This window comes from Episyrphus balteatus, chromosome 1 (assembly GCF_945859705.1).
Source record: "Episyrphus balteatus chromosome 1, idEpiBalt1.1, whole genome shotgun sequence".
NCBI lineage: Eukaryota > Metazoa > Arthropoda > Insecta > Diptera > Syrphidae > Episyrphus > Episyrphus balteatus.
The window spans coordinates 79,509,703-79,523,445 of NC_079134.1; the positions used below are offsets into that span (position 1 = coordinate 79,509,703).

At 33.6% G+C, this 13,743-nt stretch overlaps 1 protein-coding gene across 1 annotated transcript in view; it reads right to left on the minus strand.

Moving 5' to 3' along the window:
- LOC129905249 (uncharacterized) overlaps window positions 1-13,743 on the minus strand; it is an 82,673-nt gene that overhangs the window by 52,574 nt on the left and 16,356 nt on the right. The window lies entirely within an intron of this gene.

A 13,743-nucleotide genomic window follows, 5' to 3' on the forward strand; every position in this document is an offset into this window, starting at 1 on the left:
CAAATAGATATTTTGTGATTTTTTAATTCGATTTTGGGTCCTTGATAAGCGGAATTTTACAAAAGTTTTTTTTTAAACTATTTAGTTTAGCATTTTCATGTAAATTATAAAAAACGAAATAAGGCCACAAATTGTTTTTAAAATAAAATGAAAGTTAGCCGCAAAATTATTAAGGGAGGGAATTTTTAAAGAGTAATTTTGAAGGAACGGCATCTTTATAAGCTGGGCATTATCAAAGCTAGAGCTCTATCATAAGTGCAGCCTTTTTGAAGTTAGGGCCATTTTTTAAAGCTAGAACATTTTTTAAAATATGACATTTTCATAAGTAGAGCATATTGTAAGGTACGGCATTTTTGAGACAAGGAATTTTTTAAGTTGGATCATTTTTGAAGCAAGCCATTTAATAAGAAGGATATTTTTGAAGGTAGGGCATTTTTCAGAGTAAGGCCTTCCTAATGGTAGGGCATTTCTTAATGTAAGGAATTTTTAAGGTACACTGGGGAAAAAACGCAACGTAAAATGTTCAACGTTGATTTAATGTTGAAAAAATTAATATGAAACTTCTCCAAAATAAAATTAAAACAACATAAGAAATTTTGTTTATTTTTGTCGGACTTCAGCTTTTGTTGAATTTTATCACTTTAATTTTCAACAGTGAGATAGCACGGTGGTAAAGCATTCGCCTAGTAACCCAAGAGTTGTAGGTTCGATCCCCAGCGGCTGTCCATTTTTTCTTTTTTTTTAATAAATTGATGCTTTTTTTTAAAGTGGAAACAACTTTGATTTAAAGATGTTTTATAACGATGCTCTACTTTGATTTTAAAATTTTCCGAAAAATAGTTGAATCAATGTGGTTTTCGTTGATTTTAAGTTTTTTTTCCGTCAGTGTAGGGCATTTTAAATTTAAGGTAGGGCATTACCCCTCCTCCTCAGGGGGGGCCCCCTGGCTACGGGCCTGGTTCCTATGCCTTCTTGTTTTCCAAGAAAATTGGAAAATAGAAAAACTACTTTCTTTAACAGACTCACTCAAATATTTCGCAAACAATTAATTGAAATAACCTAACTTAAAATTTAAATTAAGTGTATAATTTAATCTTTCGAAAAAAGTATTGTTCATAACTGTAAGTGTTGCCGTTGTTTTTTAATAAAATTTTTTGATTTTAAGTATTTTTTTAGAAAATTACCCCTCCCACCTAAAATGGGGAAGATAGACAACCCTCCCATAGTAAAAAAAGATTGTATTTAGCCCTTCTACAAAAAACTGCTATCAATTCTTGGTTGCTAAGTTATCGTACTTTCCCCTCAAATGTTTCTTTTTTACTTGAGAAAAACTGAATCTGCGAAAAAAAGATAGGTTTTCAAATGGCCATACTTCGGTTAATTTTCAATGAAAAAATTTAATAAAACCAGCATTTTAAAGATCTCCTATCTTTTATTAGAGCAATGTTAATGCCTATCGCAGCCCAAATAAGAGACACAATCAAAAAAGTAAAAAAACTCAAAAAATCGATTTTTTTAAATTTTTTTATGTTTGTTTTGACTGTTCTGGCAAGGAAATTTTATCTTCTTTTAGAATCCATTGAACGATTACTGCAATAAAAACACGTGAACGTCTTACTTCCTTTCTGAAAGACATAATCAATAGCCTATAATAATAATATTTTATTTGCAATCAATCGAAGCTAATAAATTTATGTATCCCTTTTACAATAAAAAATCTCAAGGTTCTCAATCTGAAGGAACGGGAGGAGCAACGTCCGGTGAAGAAAAGATGAGAATTTTCTTGAGATATGTTGGAGATCCAGGCTTTCAAGATATTTTTATTGAACAATGAAAATAAATTTTCTCAAGTTGAAAATTAAACGAAACAAAAAAGTATAAGATTATGATTAAAAAAGTCAAAGCAATACAAAGTTAAAATAGCAAAGTAGATGTTAAATTGTGAAGTAAATAATGTGTACTAAAACTAATGTGCTTTTTCGGCATTTGTCCAAAGCGTATAAAACTCTTTAACCGCCTTAAACACCAGTTATTATTATCAACAAATTTTAACACAAAAAATTGTGTACTAAAGAAGAAAATTATAGAACACTAGCTGACCCGGCGGACTTCGTTCCACCTTTTCTAGCATTTATTTCCAATTTTTGACTCTATTGTGTGTGGAACTTTTCTAATGCCACCAGGAATCAGGTCTCAAAAACAAATCTTATACATCGTATCGCGGTGTTTCTTATCAAACTCCTCCGAAACTGCTGAACCTATTTTTATGAAATTTGTGTGCATATTGGTTGGTCTGAGAATCGGCGAACACCTATTTTCCATAATCCATTAGCCTACTCACCTTCACTGGAAAACTCGCGTTATTTAATCCCCCTTGACCCATATAAGAACGCGATGTAAAGCTGCCAGACTATTGAATTCGTTGATAAAACGCATAAAGTTATAAAACTGCGTATTCACATTTCGGTTATACCTCTTCATATAATTCATAAGAATTCATATCAACAAAAATTGACCAAACTGTCCTTATCGTCACACATTATTTTTCTTACTCTTAACTCTAACTACCAACCAATAACAAAATCCAACATAAAGGCTTAACTACATACATACACCACTATTTTAAAAAGTACAAAAGTGAAAAGATTTTTTTTTGGCTATCGCAATTGTTTTGTGATAAAGAGTATACAAATTGTTTTTTAGACCAAAAAATAAGCTTTCTGCATCATTTGTTTTAATTTTTCATCACAAAAAAACTATATACAAAAATGTGTTTGAAAATTTTCACTTTTGTACTTTTTCACTATTTGGGCCAATGTAGTTTTAAGACTTAATTCTTGAAAGATTTAACCCAAAAAAAATGCATCTTATTTGGCTTACCTTTCATAATAATAAAACGCTTGCACATATTTACTAAACACGTACATATAAGTTTTCCACAAAATGTGATTTGTTTGACATCACAATGATAAAACAATTATATTATTCGACAGAAAAAACAAAAAACATAAACATGCCAATAATTGTACATTTTATACTGCCAATAATTTCCCTGTACCGGTTATAAGTTTCTTTATTTTATTTTATTTTATTTTATTTTATTTTATTTTATTTTATTTTATTTTATTTTATTTTATTTTATTTTATTTTATTTTATTTTATTTTATTTTATTTTATTTTATTTTATTTTATTTTATTTTATTTTATTTTATTTTATTTTATTTTATTTTATTTTATTTTATTTTATTTTATTTTATTTTATTTTATTTTATTTTATTTTATTTTATTTTATTTTATTTTATTTTATTTTATTTTATTTTATTTTATTTTATTTTATTTTATTTTATTTTATTTTATTTTATTTTATTTTATTTTATTTTATTTTATTTTATTTTATTTTATTTTATTTTATTTTATTTTATTTTATTTTATTTTATTTTATTTTATTTTATTTTATTTTATTTTATTTTATTTTATTTTATTTTATTTTATTTTATTTTATTTTATTTTATTTTATTTTATTTTATTTTATTTTATTTTATTTTATTTTATTTTATTTTATTTTATTTTATTTTATTTTATTTTATTTTATTTTATTTTATTTTATTTTATTTTATTTTATTTTATTTTATTTTATTTTATTTTATTTTATTTTATTTTATTTTATTTTATTTTATTTTATTTTATTTTATTTTATTTTATTTTATTTTATTTTATTTTATTTTATTTTATTTTATTTTATTTTATTTTATTTTATTTTATTTTATTTTATTTTATTTTATTTTATTTTATTTTATTTTATTTTAATGTCTCCTATTTAACGGATATCTCCAATATAAAGTTTTCGAGATATTGCAATTTTCTCAAAAACGGATAAGGATTTTGCTTTGAAAAAACATGTAATACTGCAAATAAGGACGCACTTTTGAAATAAGAAAAACATTTTTTTGGACCGTTATTAACGGTACCTACTTGCCATAGAACCGATTTCTTAATGTAAACGACACAACCGATTTTAATGAATATTTTGACATAAAAAGGTTTATACAAATATTAAAATTAAGAAAACTTAAAAAAAAAAATATCAAAACATTGATGTACCGTCGATGAGCCGGCAATAGTTTTTTCTTAAACGTTTTCCAACGGAAAAAGTATTGATGTTTTTTTGCCCACGCACTACAAATTTGACAAATTTGCGAACTCCCAACCAAATTATTATTTAAGGAAAAAGATAATGAAAGAGAATTCGTTGTTTTTATTAATAATAAATAATCTTACCAACAGTGGAAAAAAAAATTATTTTTCTTGTTTTTTGAAAATATTATTGTCTTAGTTTTTGAAAAATTTAATTTGGGTTTGGTCGTTTCGATTTAAATTTTTGTCCGCAAACAACGCCTCATAATTTGTTTTCATTTTGAAAACATATTGTATTTTCCGTATAGGTGTAGAAAAAACTTTATTTGGTTGCCATATAAAAACTAAAATTTTTTGGTAGATGGTCTGCCCGACAAAAATGTTTTGAGAATAAATGTGTGAGAGAAATTGTCGTTCCTTCGGGTCCCCCTGAGAATGGGGGCCCTGGGCGCGGGCCCCGTGTGCCCTTATGATAAAGACGGCATTGCATACGATCAGCTGAATTAATGCATTGAAGTATATGACACATTGTTTATGTTGCTATGACCAGTGCAATTTGGTATATTATGAATATTATGAAATATAGATCATGATGTGTGGCCTGGTTATGGTAAACAAAACGCATTGTTAAGTGACATAGTTCTTACTATGTCAAATAACATATGGATTGTAGGGCATGGTATTAAGATGGAAGATAGATTCCAAAATGTATAAAAGAGGAACCAAATGCGAGGAAGGGCAGAGTTAATCGAATTAAGTGTAGAGTAAAGGTTGCAGCCAAAAGCATTGAGACAGCGGGCCTTTAACTCAAATAAATAATACTATTTCTTAAACCAAAACACATTGTTTCCTTTCTAAAACAACTCTCCGTCCGTCGTCTGCTCTTCCGTCTTGAAGCACGGCAGAGACGTAACATTGGTGGCAGCGCAGCGGTAGGATTTCAAAAATCTCTCTACCAATTATACAAGAGCTATCTGACTCTTGAGGCGTATCTGTGGCTACACACCAGATTAGAAAAAAAAATTATAACAAAAAGTGAAAAGTGAAAAAAAAGGTAAAAGTAAATACATTTTTTTTTTGTGAAAAAGTAAGTGTTAGAAGACCTGCAACCGTAAGACCTTGCTAGCTTTAGAGCGAAAGCATTTGGCCAACGACAGGCAATGAAAAAAGACCCAGGAAAATACATCTTTATGGCGCGAAGCCTACTGGGCAGTATTCAACATCAAACAGGAATAACAACAACAATTGGAACAACACTATCAACAAAAGCAACAACAATATCAACAACAATATCAACAAAAATATCAACAACAATTTCCCCAACAAAACCAACAGAAGTAAGCTTTATTTAAATTTATGTATAAATAAAACACACAAAAAAAAAAAAACAAAAAAAAAACACAAAAATGTATTTTTCTTATACATATACATAAACAATACATGCACAAAATTTTTTATTTATACAAATATCAATATATATATACCACTTGGACAATTTAAAAAATTATTTTTGCTCTTACCATTTATTTTTGCTTCTAACCATTCCCTTCCTTTTTGAGTAGGAACGCCTACATTCGATTGTTTTTTATTTTCAATATTCTGTTTTATTTGCCAAAATTACTACGCGTAATCAATCTCAAAAGGTTTCGTTATTTAAGGAATTACCTTTTCATTCGCATATAGAAGTAAAAATGACTACCACAGAGTATAAAATCAGTTTAAACGATATAATCGCGATAGTGCCGGTATTTAACGGGAAACCGAGAGATTTACCCAAGTTTTTAGCATGCGGAGACATTTTGTTCAAATCCGTTAAAACGGACGCTGAGCATAAAATGTTCTTGAGTATAGTCAAGACTAGGCTCGATGGTCCCGCTTTTGAACTTGTCCAATTTAGAACTGTAGAAAAGTGGGACGATTTACAGTCAATTCTTATGAAAGAATATACGGTAGTTAAGTCAAGATCTTCTGCACAGAATGAGCTTCTAGCTACTCGCCAACGAGTTAAAGAATCTGTAAAAGAGTTTGGCGACCGCATAAGCCAACTCCTAAATTAAACTCTGCAACTTATTCCAGCTCCACGGAAGAGGCCGTTAAGAATTTTCTTTTTAAAGAAAATGACAAACTGGCTATACAAACTTTCCAGGATGGCATAAGAAACCAAAACTTAAGGTTTATGGTTCAAGCGCATGGCGAAACAGATTTGAAAAAATCCATTGCTTATGCAGAGGAGCACTCTAATCGTTTAGAGCGAGTAGGACCTTCTACCAGTTCCAACCACACTCATCAATATTCAAATTATACACCTTCGACACGCCCCACTTGCCAATTCTGTAAAAGGATTGGTCACTCTAGTGAAAATTGTTTCACTAATCCAAATAGGAAACACAGTTCACTAAACCCTATTCACATAAAGAAAGAGGTGCAGCCTCTCACCTGTGGGTATTAAAAAACCCAACCATCGAGAAGTTGACTGCAGACTTAAACGGTCACAGGCTAACCCAAATCCACAAAACCCATTTAGGGATAACTCCCACAATAGATCTAATAAAAATCCAACGAATGTCCGGCAATACAATGTTAGGCCAGGACGTACGAATTGGAGTTCTGGTGAAGATTTTTACCCCCAAAATTCGGGAAACGCATATGTTCGGGAGGAAGAGTCATCCGTCCCGGATAGATCAGAATGCCGACCAGCAACAATTAAAACAAAAAGCATAACAGTTACGCTTAACCCAGAATTTGACGAACCTGTCATACGAATTCAGTTTCAGCCCTCTGACAAGAAATATTCCACATTCCTAGTCGACACAGGAGCTGAAATCAGTTTGTTTAAATACAAATCAAAGGCAAACGCGAACCTGAACAATACCTGCTCTCTACCTGTATCAACATTTTCAGGTGATTCAATCTTCACCCTTGGAGAGATAACTGGTAAAATAATAATTAACGAGATAGAAAATCTCACTTAAACACCCTTACCATGTCCTAACGGAAAGAATCAACCTATCTTACGATGGTATATTAGGAAATGATTTCCTTAAGAAATATAAATGTAAGGTGAATTACAAACAAAGAGTTCTACAAATCAACGAGATGAGTTTAAGTGACGGCTATGTAGCCAAAAAAGGTATCCAAAAAGCTACCGCTCTCGAGGTGGTGTCTACGGGCTATGATTTGGTTGCAAAAGGGGATGTAAAGGCAGAGGAGAACAATTTTGTTTCGCACTCCAAAGCAGAGAAGCATCACCATCTCCGATAAGAGAAGAAAATTTAAGTAAGACTTTAGAAAACGACAGCCAAAAGAGCAAGGAAACTAAAGCAGCTTAGAATAAAAATAAGGCTTTAGAAAAAGACAGCCAAAAAAGCAAGGAAACTAAACCAATTATTCATAAAGAAGTAGTAATCCATAAGACTACATCAAAAAATTATTCCAATTTCTATATAACTCTTAACCCTAGAAGTCATCAAATGGTTGAAATTCCATTCGACTTAGGTAATAACGAAATCAAAGATATCGTTATAGAAAAAAAAGAAATCTGTCCAGGAGTATATGTAGGCGAGCCAATAGTAAGACCTACAAAGAACAAAATCAAGATTCTTACCATGAATACTCTGGAGACAGAAAAAGTAATAAAAATCAACAACCTAAATCTAAATTATGAAAACCAAGATCAATACGATGAGTTTGATACAAGAGATTTTAATAACAAAAACGACTGGAAAAGTTAGAACTTAGAATCCATGTTGGTATTAGACCATTGCAATAAAGAGGAAAAAGAATCCATTTTAAAAATTTGTAGGGAATATAACGATCTTTTCTACCTTGAGGGAGATCACCTCACCCATACGGATTCAATGACACACAAGATTGTCACTGACGAATTCAAACCTCCTCTCTATACCAAACCTTATCGACTTCCAGAAAGCCAAAAGGAAGATATTCATAAACAGGTACAAGAAATGTTGGATGACGACATTGGTCGCCCAAGCTCGAGTCCCTGGAATTCACCCTTGCTACTCGTTCCAAAAAAGGCTGAAAGTAATGGAAGCAAACGTTGGAGGGTGGTTGTAGATTTCAGGAAACTGAATGACCTAACCGTGGGTGATGCTTATCCATTGTCAAATATAAGCGACATCTTCGATCAATTAGGAAGATCAAAATATTTCAGCACTTTAGATTTGGCTAAGGATTTCATCAAATTCTAATGGACGAGAAAGATCGATGCATTTAGCACTCCCTTTGATCATTACGAGTATAATCGAATGCCATTTGGTTTTAAAAATGCCCCTGCTACCTTTTAACGTCTCATGAATAACGTTTTAACTGGGTTGCAAGGTCAATACTGTCTACATGGATGATATAGTTCTTTATTGATATGATCCTAAGGGGGGGTTTCCATAGCATTTTAATGGAAGACGGTTGACTAATTGTTGTATAACTTTTGCAGTTTATAAGATAATCTTATGAAACGTACTTTTTTGAAAAGGTACAAATATTTTTTTAATTTTAGAAACATTTCTTGTCGAAAGGGTCGAAAATGATTTTTTTCCTGCAAATTTAGATTGAATCAGAATTTTGGTTGGGGCACCGTTGTTTATAAACTTTTTATTTTTTTTTTGTTTTATAATGTTCAAATGTGTTTTCATGCAGTACGTGAAATAGATTTTTTTTTTTTTTTATTAGAAAAAAAGCTTCGTTAATTTGTTGTAATTTCATGTTTTTTTACTCACTCTTCTTAGAATAACTTTACCGTTTATTAGTGTTTTAGATGAAACAAAATGAAAACAATAGAGTGAAATAAGGAGAATCCAATAAAATTTCTAAAATTTAATTTGAAGTTAGTTTCCCATCCATGGGGGTAAGCCTTGTCGTGGCGGATGGGCTTACGGTGACTACTACTATGAAGCTAAGAGCTATGCGATCGCGAAACTTGTTTTCGCAGAAGGGCCTCCCATGGTCGACAGGTCGAAGCGGAGTAGACTGTTGCTACTAATTACCCCCCCCAACGAAGGAGTGTTCCCACCAAGGCACTCCCAACAATTGACGGTAGCGGAAGAATTCATTTACAGAATCAACGGTAGCGTCACCAGTTCCAGTTAGGCCGAACTACTTGGTGAACCCCTTATATGAGCTACTCCGACATATTCAGAGCACAGGTATATAAGGAGCAAATCACATCTAGGCAAAATAACATCAAGGTGAGCCTAGCGGCACACACCAACATCTAAGAGCTTTCCATTAAGCGTTCATGCAATTCCTTGGGTTAGGCGACTGGAGATCACCGGCGTAGTAAAAGACGATCACATTTGCGAAAAACGTTTCGCGAAATTTTCCGAAAAATTTCGATGATTATGGAAGTACTTGCTAACACGAACAGCACTACCCCGCCAGGCAGTACCGCTGCTACACACGGTACTGATCCTGGACCGATTAGAAATAATCGGGTCAGAGCTATACGGATTCCGGGGGCTAGCAAAGTAATGCACGAGGTTAGAAGAAAATTGAGAGTCGCGAGTTGGAACGTGGGTAGTATGAACGGCCGAAGCTGTGAATTAGAAGAGATGATGAAGAGGAGGCGAGTGGACATCTTGTGAGTCCAAGAAACCAAGTGGCGAAACACTGGAAACAGAGCCCGTTTCGTAGACGTCAAGACAAAACAATACAAGATGTTCTACTACGGAACAGAGCAAGGTAGAAACGGAATCGGTGTCATCCTTGCGGAAAAGCTTCTTGGAAACGTTCTGGCTATTTCGAAGTCCAGTGACCGATTGATGTCTCTAAAACTGGTGATGGAAGGAAAGGTGTGGAATATAGTCAGTGCATATGCTCCCCAAATTGGATGTGAGCAGGTGGAAAAAGATGCATTCTGGCTAGACTTCCACAACCTCATTAAAGACATCCCAAAGGAAGAGCTTTTGTTTGTGGGTGGAGATTTAAATGGACATGTAGGGAACGGCAACGAAGACTATGAGGACTGCCATGGTGGCTTTGGATTCGGAGCTAGAAACCCTCCTGGCGAAGAAATTCTAAGCATGTGCAGGTCACATGGTCTTATAGTGTTGAATACCATGTTCATTAAACAAAGCCGACACCTTATCACTTATAGCAGCGGTGGAAATGAAACACAGATCGACTACCATCTGGTATCTAGTTTCATGAAGCCGCTAGTGAAAGACTGCAAAGTGATATTAGGAGAAGCGATCGCCCAGCGACACCTTATCACTTATAGCAGCGGTGGAAATGAAACACAGATCGACTACCATCTGGTATCTAGTTTCATGAAGCCGCTAGTGAAAGATTGCAAAGTGATATTAGGAGAAGCGATCGCCCAGCAACACCGTCTCCTTACTGACAGAATTTTTTATGGAGACGAAGGCGGCAAACAAACAAAGTGAGGCTACCGGAGGTATCAAGTGGTACAACCTGGAGAAGGAAAAAGGCGATGCATTCATCTCTGTTATGAGAAATTATCTGTGCGAGACCATCAGCAGATTACAAAACGAAGAGTGCAGAGTACAAAATATGTGGGACTCTCTGCAAAGAACTTGCTTGGTGAAGGCGAGGTCACTGCTAGGAACATCTAAAGGAAACTACCAACGGGAAAAAGAAACATGGTGGTGGAGCGATGAAGTCAAAGCAGTTTTTTTTTTTTTTTTTTGTCCGTGGGTAGGTGTTGAAATCTTCAAAAGATTCTATGAGGACCGGAAAACGCGTGCTCATAGATATGTGGGACTCTTAACCACTAAAACCACCTCCTCCTCCCGATTGCAACTAAGTTCAGATGGAACTTATCTAGCAATTTATCTTTCTCGAAGTTAAGTTACGTGTTGTAGGTAACTTTCCGATGAAAGTTCCTACTGATGATATTTAAAAATAAATAAATAACATTTGTTTTAAATTAAATCATTTAAGTAATGGTTTAAATGTTGGTATCAAAAAAACATTTTATAGGAAGTTAAACAAATAAAATCTTTAAAACATTTAAATATATATTAATCAATGCCGATATTTTGAGATAAAGGAATTAAATTAAAAAATTTCACTGTACCAAATCGGAAGGTTTAGTCCTTCGCAAACGTCGTACTAAGTTTGTCTCGTCGAGAATTTCTAGTATTGTTCTATTAGTATGTTCGACTAACCGTTTTCGATGTTTTTGGGCAAACGTTTTTATTTCTTCGCGAACCGTGGGAATTCCAAGATCCCTGTGAAGATCTTCGTTTCTTATATACCACGGCGCATTTACAAATGATCTTAATAATTTATTCTCAAAAGTTTGTAATCTATTTAAATTTGTATCGCGGGTACAACCCCAGAGTTGAATAACATATGTCCAGACAGGCTTAAGTACCTGCTTGTAAACTAATAATTTGTTTTCAATACTAAGTCTAGAATGTTGTCCTAGCAACCAGTACATTTCTCTCAATTTCATATTTAATTGATCACATTTATTTTTAACATGCGGTTTCCATTTTAATTTCGCGTCGAGAGTCATCCCGAGATATTTTGCCTCATTTGCAAATGGGACTTGAGTAGTATTAATAAAAACAGGTAGTCTATTTATTTTCTTATATGTAAAGTCCACGTGGACTGACTTAAATTCGTTAAGCGCTATTCGCCACGTTTTTGTCCATTCATTGACATTATTAAGGGCATTTTGCAATTTACTTGTCGACTCGTTGATTGTTTTGCCTACTGCAAGTATTGCAGTATCATCAGCAAAAGTAGCTACAATTGTGTTTTCTGTTTGAGGTATATCGCGTGTGAATAGTAGGTACAAAATGGGACCTAAAACACTACCTTGTGGTACCCCAGCCACTATTTCCCTAAAGTCTGAGTAATCATTTCCGTGTCTAACGCGGAAAATTCTGTTCTCTAGATATTCTCTAAGAATGGTAAAGAGCCCTTCAGGTAGGACTTGTCTTAACTTGAATTTGAGGCCCTCGTGCCATACTTTGTCAAAAGCTTGAGACACATCTAAAAAGACCGCTGAACAAATTTTCTTTTCTTCGAGAGCTCTCTCAATGACATCGGTGATTCTATGCACTTGATCTATCGTCGAGTGCTTGTTTCTAAAACCGAACTGGTGTTCAGGTATAAGCCTTTTTTCTTCTATTATTGGCTGAAGTCGCTGCAAAAATATTCTCTCAAAAACCTTCGATACTACAGGAAGCAGTGAAATGGGTCGGTATGATTTCTTTTCGTGTGATGGTTTGCCAGGTTTCAAGACCATTATTACTTCTGCGACTTTCCATTGATTTGGAATATATTCTAACCTTAAAGTGGCATTCATTATATAGAGGAGGTTTATTAAACCTTTCCGTGGGAGCATTTTAAGAATTTCCGCAGTAATTAAGTCGTATCCTGGTGCTTTTTTTGGCTTAAGCTTCTTGATTTCTCTGTTTAATTCGGCGAGTGTAACATTTCTTGTGATTAAGCTTTCACTTGACGTTAAGTTCATATTTATACGATCGTTCAATGCTTGCCCATTGAATGGTTTGAATGTGTCCTCTAGGTAATCAGCGAAAACGTTTGCTTTCTCTTTGTCGCTTCTTGCCCATTCATTTTGGTCTTTCATAATCGGAGGTGCTGGAATCTTAGGTTTCTTCGTGGCTTTTATAGCTTTCCATAGAGAGTAGTTAGATTCTTTACCTGCCGTCAAATTTTCAAGGTAATTTTTAGCTTCGCGGTTCTTGAAATCTGATATCATCTTTTTAAGTAAATTACTTAAGTGATTTAAATTAGATTTGTGTTGAGGAGCACGAGTTTGTTGCCATTTTTTGCGCGCTTTTCGCTTTTCTTTAAGAACGTCTTTTATCTCTTGGGGATATTTAGCATCTTTATACCCTGAAATTTCTCCTTGGCAAGGGGTATTGTTCCATGCGGCTTTTTGGATAATATTCACAAAATTATCTACCGCTGCTTCAAGCTCAAGAGGTGTTTGTAGTGATACCCTTAATTCAACATTATCCTCAATATCTTTCTTAAAGCCTTCCCAGTTAGTTTTACCATTTGTTAGCCTAGGTGGTATTTCAACTTTAACAAGACTTTCGCTCATAGTGAGAATAACGGGAGAGTGGTCAGAGAAAAGATCAAAGCATTCCGTTATTTTGATTCGATTTGACGGTATTCCCCTGACTATAAAGAAATCAATGAGGTCAGGTATTTTCGAGGTATCTGCCGGCCAATAAGTTGGTTTTCCAGTAGAATGGAAGTCGCAATTATTCTCCATACCGGCTTCGTATAACGCTCGGCCTTTTTGAGATATGCATCTAGAACCCCAAAACGTATGCTTTGCATTTAAGTCGCCGCCGATAATAAAAGTTGGTCTTAGTAGTTTTAGCAAGTTTGAAAATTCATTTTTATCAATTTTGTACCGCGGAGGGCAGTATGTAGATGAGATATTAAGTACATCATGCTTAGTTTCAACTTGCACACTTATAAGTTGCATCGATTCAAGCTCAAGCTTAAGACCTATCGAGTGTTTAATACAATCTTTTATATATAATGATGCTCCGCCTCTTGCTTTGTTCGACGGATGAATTGCGTGGTAATCTAGAAAACCATTTATATTGAAATTTGATTCTTTTTTAACATGGGTTTCTGATA